The 10,629-nt window shown below is 36.8% G+C and overlaps 1 pseudogene; it reads right to left on the bottom strand.

Annotated features, from left to right (window-relative positions):
* Nucleotides 1-419: 419 nt before the first annotated feature.
* LOC129904960 (5S ribosomal RNA) lies at nt 420-539 on the bottom strand (annotated as a pseudogene).
* Nucleotides 540-10,629: the final 10,090 nt, after the last annotated feature.

Genomic DNA, 10,629 nt, shown 5'->3' on the forward strand with positions numbered 1-10,629 from the left:
GAAGGTAAAGAAAGACACGAGATAACAAACCTAAAGTGTTACCAGCTAGGGTAAGGAAAGTGTGAAATAGTTTAAGTAAGACAGGCAGAACTAGCTAGTTACTACAGGATGGCGAGCTCATATGCCAAACTCCTTCGGGCTTATGCCAGCTAATGATAGACAGAACTCAAAGCAGCTATAAAGGTCACTATATGAACAAACTTTAGCGCTACTTAGTAGCCAACCCTAATGAATGGGTGCGTACACAAGGGGTGAATACAGTAGGGTACTAGTGACATGGTCATAGTGGAACTAAAAATCTACCCCTATACCGGTTGCAAGAGGAAAGGGCAAGGCAAAACATGAAGACTAGCGAGACCACACTAAGGTAAATCTTGCGCTAAGTTGAGTGCCCCACACATTATTGCAAGGATTACAATGAAACGCGATACGAAGACTTCCCAGGAAGGTCACCCATCCCAGTATTACTCTCGCTCAAGCACGCTTAACTTCAAAATTCTGATGGAATTTAGTACGTTAGTGCTAGTATGATCGTGCGAGATAGAATAATCTGAACTAGTGGGCGAGAAACGACATGAGATTATGTACCTAAGGTACTCTAAGTTATGTTGAGGGAATTGAAAAAAGGGGGACTTAAGCAAACCAAGCAGGATTAGCTAATTACTAACTGATGGAGCATTTGAATACCACAGTTCTTCAACATGGTACTAGTTAATGTCATTTACAGAAGAAAGGAAGTAATACACGAGGTCGAAGATTCCACAATATGACCTGGGATACAGGACTCACTTCACACTCCATGGATATATGACTCTGGAGGGAATATTGCCGGCATAGTAACAATAATAGCCCATGCTCCGTCAATCAATGACTACCTGCTCAGCCAAGAAGGTGTGAAATTATAAGGTAAAGGGGTAGTAGTACCTTATGGAGTCCCCATAGCTATTATCCCAAACGAAAGAGCCCAAGTTATAGTTAACTACCGAAGGTCAGTCCACGAAGAAACGAAGAAGACCGATAAGCCTTCGTACACTACCTTACCCTTAAACTAATGGATAGACTAGGTTTAGCAGCTACACGATAGACGATATGTTGTGGGCCTATGAGGTTGGCCCCAAAGGTAACTCGGACAATTTCCTACCACCTATCAGGAGTACTTATGATATTAACTATCATTTTAGTATCTGAATGGCCCCATATGAGACTTGTATGACAGACAGTGTAGATCGTCAATTGGTTGGGTTAATGTTAGTAAAGCACGATTAATAATCCTAGATGTGGATCGATAAACGGTATAGAAGGGTAAAGCCTATTCAGGGAAATTTATAACTGCTCAAAGTCGACAGAAGCTGTACGTAGACGATTAACATCGCTCTTTGGAAATTTAAGTGAGCGATTGGGTGTCTTTGAAGGTGTCGCCCATGAAAGGAGTAATGAGGTTCGGCAAGAAGGAAGAAGTTAAGCCCGAGTTACATTGGTCTTTACCAGACTATGTATGGAATAGAAAAGTTACCTACAAAATGGCCCTACTATCTAGTTTAAGAACAGTACCCCTAGTCTTCCACCTATTAATATCCCATAGCGGTATAAGTAAACCCTTCCAGAATATTCTCCATGGATAGAGTCAACGTAATCAAGGAGTTATCCTATGAAGAGAAACCTACCGCTATCTTGAATTGACAGATTAGACGATTGTGGATTAAGATGTGACTTCCATCACAATATTGTGGCAAACAGAAACCAGAAAGAACATGACCTGAGAAATCAAAAAGGAGGTAGAAAGAAAATATCCACACTTGCTCACCATACACCAAAGGTAATCTAACCTCCTAACTGAATTGGGAGATGACGATTATACAGAACCCCCGAAATCCTCATAAAACCCTAGAAGCCGAGTAAACATTCGAGGACGAATGTTCTAAAGGGGGTAAGGATGCTACACCCCACACTTTTGAACCTTGAAACGTGTTCCTACTCTTCTTGAAAGTGGCTATGAGACCCCTACTGTCCGCACACATCAAACAACTCTAAGGAAAGAAGAATGCGATACCCGTAAGAGGGAAGGTTGGAAATAGAGTCGTGAGAATCTGGAATGAGTTAGAGGCCAAGAAATGAATCATAGGACTTGATTTACCTACGTAAGCTACTAATTTAGAAGTCTTATATACTTGAGTTACTTAAAGACATACCAAGCTTATGTAGCACGGATTACATAGGCTCTTAAAATAAGATGAGATTACGAACCCACGAGGAAGATAAGAGAAGGACACGTGTCAGCCTAGGAAGGTGACACATGGAAGTACCTCAAGCATGCAGGTGACCAACCTACTTGGGGGTGGTTCCCACCAAGGACACATGGCAGCATGTGATTGGGTGCATGAGATGAAGTGGCTTCCTAAGGGCGTGAAACATGTCACCCTTAGGGGCTTCCACGTGTTAATATCCCAAAAGGATGATATATATGTGTATGGTGACTAAAAATTTCATTTCTCATCCAAAACATCAGCCAAGAAAAGGAAAAAAATTATGAAGAACAAAAGGAAAAAGGCAGCCACGGGTTTGAAGGATTAAAGGTGAGTTCCTCAATTTTTCTCTGTAAATTAATTATCTACGGTGTTCCTAAACCCCATGAATATGTATATATGTATATTAAGATGTCTACGGAATCATTTCTTCAGTTTTACGCCTAGAAAAGTGAGAAAGGAAAAGAGAAAATGCTAGGGGCACAAGCTAGAGGGGCTACGGGTTGGGGCTGCCAAGGTAAGCCTCCGAGTTTCGTTCCGTGAATTAATTATTTTAGGTGTCCCAAGGTTATATAATAGTGTTTTATAACCAAAAATTCCAATTTGGGGCAGCATAGAAGGGTCATAAACAGCCCGCTCAATTTCAGCACGTTTGGAGAAGTTCCGAGTTGCAATTTGGCAGTTTTGGCCATTTCGGGTAAGGTAAGGTTTCTCTTTTTAATTTGGAATTTATGGTGTTGTTATGGATTTTATTATACGCCTTTTTTGTGGAATAAACATAAAAATGGTATAGGAATGCTTGACATTGGAGACAATCCAAATTGTAGTCGTTATAATTTAATTGTCGTCGAAGTGAAGTGTTGTGCTTGTGGTGTGCTGTTGCAGGTGTGTGGGGGTTGGTTGCAGGGCCTAAATTTGTTCTAAAATGGGTCTTGGTGCTTCTTATTTCAGCCACATGACACCTCGTCTCTTATAATTAAAGGTTTTGCAAAATAAAGGGTAGACACCCTATTTTGGTATCGTAGTTTCGAGCGAGTCGTTTGGAGTTTATGTTGTATATTGTTGGTGTGAATTGCTTAAAAATATGATGAAGGTTATTTTTGTTGGTTGGCTGTAGGTATTAGTAGTTTAGTTGGTAGTTCGGATGGGGCACATTATAGGGAAGATGCTGCTCAATTTTCGTTAACGCCTTAGCTAATTAAAGAACTCGTCAAGGAGACGAATAAGGAAATAGGTTCCATGAATACTAAGGTGAAAATTAAGGTATTGAAAAGTCAAGAGTGGTTGATATTCGTATTACTTCCGTGTTGAATAGGTTCAAAGGATGATGAAGCGAACGTGACAAAGAGTAACTCGTACGAGGTATGTGAAGCTTTCTCTTGACATGTTTTTGGAATAAGTATGTGAAACTATCTCTTCTTTCTTTTTGCATGTCTTAGATGTAGGCTATGGATGATGTAAGCTTTGGGGAAATTTCATTCTTAGGTTCTGAATGTGACTTCAGGACTCTTGATCACTTCTGGATGTTAAGACCCTTAAAGTAGTTAAACTCCTACTCCTCGAGTCTTCTATATGACTGTATAGTGATTGATTAGATAAAGACCTTTTTTAAAGGCTCTGAGATAACCAATGCTTGGACTTCTATAAGATATTTCACACTAGTATATGTCTAAGATTTTCAAAACTCCTTTTTACCTAGTCCGTAGTGATATTTAGAGGGTATACGTCAGATACTCCCTACCCTGATCTCCAAGTGATGGTTCACTTGATGACTTCATTGAGTCTCAGATAATGATTTAAACTGTGTTTTGTTTCTCACTACTCTACTCGTATATACTATAACACTTCTTCTCTGAGTCCCAGGCCAGTTATCGAATTCGTGCACAATTCTACTACATTATTCATCGCTCCCTCACTAGAGGGCCGGGTACGTATGTATATATGTGATGATGTGTTGTAATAAGGAGGTGATGGTTCTACATATATGATTCACCGGATCCCTGATAGGGCCGACCATATTGAAAATTTGAGCATGCATGATTTTACTTTCCCAAGTACAGGTTTTTGATTTAATATTTTATCCTCTGCTTCTCTATTTCATATATGCCTCCATTCGTATTGTATTATGTTTTACATACTCAGTACATATGTTCTACTGACCCCCTTTTCTCGAGGGGCTGCGTTTCATGCCCGCAGGTATAGGTACAGGTTTTGGAAGTCCGTCAGCTTAGGACTCTGCTCAGCTTAGCTGGAAGAGGCTCCATTATATTGGAGCCTAGTTTTTGGCACTGGCCGTTAATGTATAGTATTATTTTGTTATTTAGGGGTACGGTGGGGGCCCTGTCCCGCCATATGTTGTCATTAATATTGTTAGAGGTCTGCAGACATGTATATGTGGGTTGTATGTGTAATTTTTGTTTAGCTGTGTCTACATAAAATATTGTAAAGGTTTATACGTATGGAAGCCTCGTCGGCTTATGTGCCCTTTCATGATGTGATACAAATGAAAGAGGCTACTGGTTTATGAAAATGTTATCACCCAATAGGGTTCTATTACTTGGTATTATATCAATTACAGTTCGACCTGACCACAACTGATAGATATGTCTACGGGGGTCCAGGTCGGACCCCAGCCGTGGCCTATGGGGTTGGATCGTGACAATTAGACTATCTCTAGCTCTAATCTAATGACTAATTTCACCAAGTCCTCACTAAAGTAGTCTTACCCATCTCTATTTTGATTTCTAAATCCAAAATAGTGTTAGAGAGTTCAACCAATATTTGGAACCACTGATGTTTAGATTATAACTTCAAAATATCAATAGATCTATACATAACAACTAATTTCATAGCTAATAAATTAATACCGTATGGGTTTTACACCCACCTCATGAATATACACCGCTAGCTATATATTTAGCTACTTTTAATTAAATAAATAGAGAATATAGCCATATAGGAAAATTCTACTTCAAGAAAAATTGATTACCAAATCTGAATTCCAAGTTTTGAGATATACACAATTTGAGTTTTCTTCCTTAGCAAGAAAGAAATTTCTTAGCTACTCTCTCTCTACTTTTTACCATTACCAAGTTATCAAAAAAGAGAACTCTTTACACTATTCCCAATTGGGAAGAAGATAATAGTACACAATTACACAAATCCCAATTTTATACTTGGAACCTTCCAAAAGAATCACTTTAATCTTGTAGTACATTTATGCCCTCTAACTTTCGTGTATGACTTGCACAAGACTGGTGATACACCGGTTTAAAATTTTATAGTGCCAATCACAGTGCAACTACAACCTTCTTTTCTTTAGTAGCACCTTTTTTTGGATCAGTGAAAAGTCGATATGGAATGTACAACACTAGTGAATCGTTGGTGCTTGGACAACTTTCTTCTTGTCTAGTTGACGTTTAGCCGGCGAGAGGCCGGTTTGCTCCTATTGGGCTCTAATTTCTTCGTCGAGTGTGCTTTAGTGAATTTAAGCTCCAAATCCTTCAAACATAATTTCTTTTTGAGGACTTCCAGCATACAAGAGAACTAGGGCTTAAAATCCCCTCAATTAACATTAAAGTATAGCAATAATTCATGAATTTGAGTCTAATGAGTTGGTAAAATATCAACTCATCAAACCCCCAAACCTTAACTGTTACTTGTCCTCAAACAAAACATTCACTAAGCATATGATATACACTCAGCATACTCAAGATAGAATTTGCATAATTACACATTAAGACTCAAAAACAACAAAAACAAAACACTATATACAAGTACAACTGATAATTGATTCCACAATCAACAAGAGGCAAGTGTTTTCTTTGTTTCAAAAACTTTTTCATTCAAAGCACTTTTAAAACACAAATCTGGGACAATCTTACATCCAAACACCATTCTAAAGAATTCAACCTTCAAGGTTTGCCTAAGAATTCACACAAATTTATTGCATTCATGCAACTCAATTGAAATAAAGACCTTACCATTCAATTGAAGGATGTAATGCAACTCACATAAAAGAGAATCCCGCTCACAATTATGAACATGAATTCTAGGGATTATAGATCAATCAAAACTCTTACTCTCACAAAAAATATCAAGCATACACACATTGACCCATAGGCTTGCCATGCATGTAAATCACCACCAATGAAGATTTAAAAGGCTCAAAATCACTTAGGACTTACGGGTTTAACTCTGCTCGGGCAAAAGGTAGGATATCATTTAATTTATGTGACTAAAAAAATCTCCCTAATGCTATCACATCTCACTTTTGAGCACACCGCTCACATCATTGACTTGCTTTCACCTTATTTATCCTATTTATGATATTCATTCATTCAAACACACATATTTCTTTTCTATGATGTCAGTGCACAATATGATCTAGCACCAATTTTCCCTTTTGATTGTTTTTTTTTCATGAGTTCACTTAAACACTTTTCATTTTGAAATTTATGGTGCTCTAACACTTTCTAGCTAATTCTCCTTTCTTTTCTTTGTGCACAAACTTAGGCTAAACTAAGGCCTAAACTAAGGCTTTTGTTGATATCACAATTTATTCATTTTTTCTTTCCTAAACATAGGATTTTAGCCTATTTCATCATTAACAAATAGGGAGATATGAGGGTGCCAAAATAGAGGATTCAAAAAGGTTAAGGAGTGCAAAATGGTGATAAAAAAACTAAGTTTAGGATCAATGGGGTTGACTAAGATCATATAAATGGAAAGAAATTTTTGGGTAAAGTGGATAGTCAAAGAGGGCTTAGGTTCATCTTTCAAACAAGTCATATCTAGGATTCCGACTTGAAGTACATTTTGAGGTAAAATCTAGACAATATGCATACACAAGAATTAATCAAAATCTTACCACACAAGGAATCAAAACCCAACAAAATATCTATTTTGTCTTGAGATCAATTAAATCGAATGACTTTTGACAAACTACAATAACATGATTTTACACCTATTTTTAAATTATAAAAACAAACAAAGAATATATGAGCCATCACAAGAGATTGCTTCAAATTTCTTTTTCCTTATTTTGAAATCATTTTCAACCTTCTTTTTTATTACACAAATTTAGGATGGTCCCTGTTTCTATAAGTGCGAAACAAGACTCAACTAAAAGTAAAACTTGAAATTTTTCCTTAAGAAAATTGCCTCTCAATCTATCATATGGAAAAGACAAACCGCTTTGGCACAGAAAGACTTAAGAATAAAAAAAATTAAATAAAAATTTTCTCCTTGAGAAAGAATCGTGGTATGAACAAAATACTTGGAATTTATTACTACTTATTTTTCACAAAGATGATTTTGAGTCATGTGCTCATAAATTCATTGAGATAACAAAGCCTATTGAAGGAACTACGTGTAATTAGAAAGCATGGTAATGACACAATATAGAAATATAAGACAACCAGGCAAGAAATAACATCAAACACAAACACCATACGAGAAGGCACAATTCATCATACAAAATGAGCCCAACAAGGACTCACAAAACCATTATCGAACAACTTAGATTATGGGTACCAGTCTGTCATGACCCAAGCGTAGGTCCTAGATATGACATGGCGAATGAAGAACCCGAAGGAACCTCACCCAAGCCTCTTAGAATTTATTAAGACTTCATAAGTAATGAGAAAGAACAATAAGCGGAAATAAAAAGGGAAAATAGGACTAAGGGAAATATTTCAACAAAAACCATAATGGTCAAACTTCACTTGCATATGTCCAATAAAATCTCTAAATTATAGACTTGGCGGGGCCTAAGACATATTCCTAGCTCACCCTTAGTTGAAATAAGAATAATTATTATGAAATGTATCCAAAAGTCTATACATAACATAAGCTAGAAAAGGAAAGGGATATTGTTCTCGAAATATGAGAACTCAACCCAATGGTAACCTTCAACGAACTCAACTAGACACGTGGAGGTGAATATGGAGCAACGATGGTACCTACATGGTTATATTATGTTGGCAAAAGAGTATGCATTAGTACTTTAAACGTACTAAGTATGTAGGCATGCAATTCATTGAAACGTTAAGGCATTATAACGTAAAGTACATAAGTAGATGCACGCATGAGACATAAAGTAAATAACATTAAAAATATTCATTTATGGGAAGATGTCTCATTTAAGACCATGCGAGCTATTACATAGAATCCAACGTAACCCTCACATTGGAAGAGGGAAGACTACTTGCCAAGGTAGAACTCCTTCAAATTTTACATTCATTCTTTAACTTTAACTTTAAGGAATTTTTTGGATCCACTAGCCTAGGCCTACAACTATGTTGGTACATAGTTAATGAGACAAGGGGTTGCTACTAGAATTCTCTTACCAAATCCCTCCTCAATGCCCCATTCGGTGCTAAGACAAATCCGACAGAATAGTATATCTTAGTAATATAATCATACATATATTTTAAGATATCAAATCATCATTCGGTACAATAGCTCCTTAAAATATTTAGTGATTCTAGTATGCAAGAATTGTCCTTCTTGCATAGAAATCCATCATTCACATCATTTCATTATTCTTTCATTTAGTAAGACTCCCTTTTTCATTATAGAAATTGCTTTCATAAACATTCATTTGGAGTCAAAAGCTTTCAAGCCAAACTTTATTAAAATATAATAAAACTAGGTGGGTTCTTTTTAATTCAACTTTCAAATAATTAAAATCAATGCTAGCATGCATGAGAGTAATGGAATGCATCAATTAAAACATGCGTGAAATAATCCACCGATTCACTTTAAAACCCTTTCACACCTTCATATAAAGTTCTTTGATAGCTCAAAAATTCAATGCATTTAAGTTCCAATATAAATTAAAATAGGTAAATAAACTTTAAATACTCAATAATCTATGTATTTTAGATCATGACATGAAAATTCATGAAATTTCATACTTGAGTTAAATAAAAGACTTTGAGAATTCATTTGGGGTTCATGGATGAAAGGATCCATGAATCAATACCCAAATACCTTGGAGAATAAATCCCTAATGCAAGCTTTGAAAATGGAGACTTGAAGACCTTTAGAATGAATCCTAGCCTGAAAGGTGAAGCAGTTGGGAGAAACCTTGAGAGAAAAGGATTTTCTATAGGGGAGTTAATGTGAGGAATGAGAGACTTTGGAAGACTTAGGGTCCGTAGATAGGGTAAAATCAGTCCCCCAAAAGACCTCACTTTAATGGTAGAATATATAAAAAGATTAAAATACCCTTCATCAAAAATGAGCTGTACAAACCTACGAACGACCCTTACGAGTCGTAGAAGGGTCCATGAGTCATAAAATGACTAGTCCTATAGGGTTTGGGAAAACCATGAGAAATGATTCTCTACTACGGGTAGCAGAAGGTATTCGTCCTGTAGGGTTTTAGGAACCTTGAAGGCTGAGCCTCAGAACTTCCCCTATGACTCATCTCTATGAGTCTTTGAGTGAAGAATGAGTCGTTAACTTGACTCATAGGGTCTTCCTGACCCTTAGTCTATTTCCCTACCTCCCCCTCACTTTTACAAGGAAGTCCTACTACTCATAGAAGTACCTACGAATTATAGGTTGAGTCGTAGGAGCTCTTTCAGTCCATTTTCTAAGATTTGTTCCTTTATTTTGACTTTTTGAATCACGGGGTCTAACAATTCTCCCCCTTAGGAACATTCTTCCTCGAATGAGATTTACTAGAATAGAAAAGACACGAAATAAGGACTAGCAATCCAACATGAATGTAATGACACCTAAATGTGCATAAGCCCTGAGACTTTCATACTTAACATAAAACATGACTTACAATCAATTTCATGACATACATGTATGTGGAAGACTTAGGAAAAACTGAAACGTAGGAGTCTTAAAAAATTTGAGCATGAATAATGTAATACCTTAGGCTTGAGTAGAATGAAAGAGATGAGAGTATCACTTAATCATATCTGCTTTGGCTTCCCATGTAGCACTTTCGATTTATTGATTTCTCCGAAGAAGTTTTTCGAATACAACTTTATTGTTTCTCGATCTCTTGACATGCCGGTCCAAAATTTCAATCGGGACCTCTTCATAAGTCAAGTTTTCTTCAACATTCACCACTTTTATAGGGAAAATAGAACTTGGATCACCCACACATTTCCACAACATAGATACATGGAATACCGGATGAACCATAGCCACTTCTAATGGCAATACTAACTCATAAGCAACCTTGCCAACATGACCCAATATTTTATAATGCCCTACATACCTAGGACTCAACTTCCCTTTCTTACCAATCAAAACTACACCCTTCATGGGTGAAACCTTCAAGTATACCCAATCATCCACATTAAAATTTGACATCCCTTATCTTAGTATCGAAATAGGACTTTTAGTGACTTTGAGCCAT

Source organism: Solanum dulcamara, chromosome 1 (genome assembly GCF_947179165.1).
Source record: "Solanum dulcamara chromosome 1, daSolDulc1.2, whole genome shotgun sequence".
NCBI classification, from domain to species: domain Eukaryota; kingdom Viridiplantae; phylum Streptophyta; class Magnoliopsida; order Solanales; family Solanaceae; genus Solanum; species Solanum dulcamara.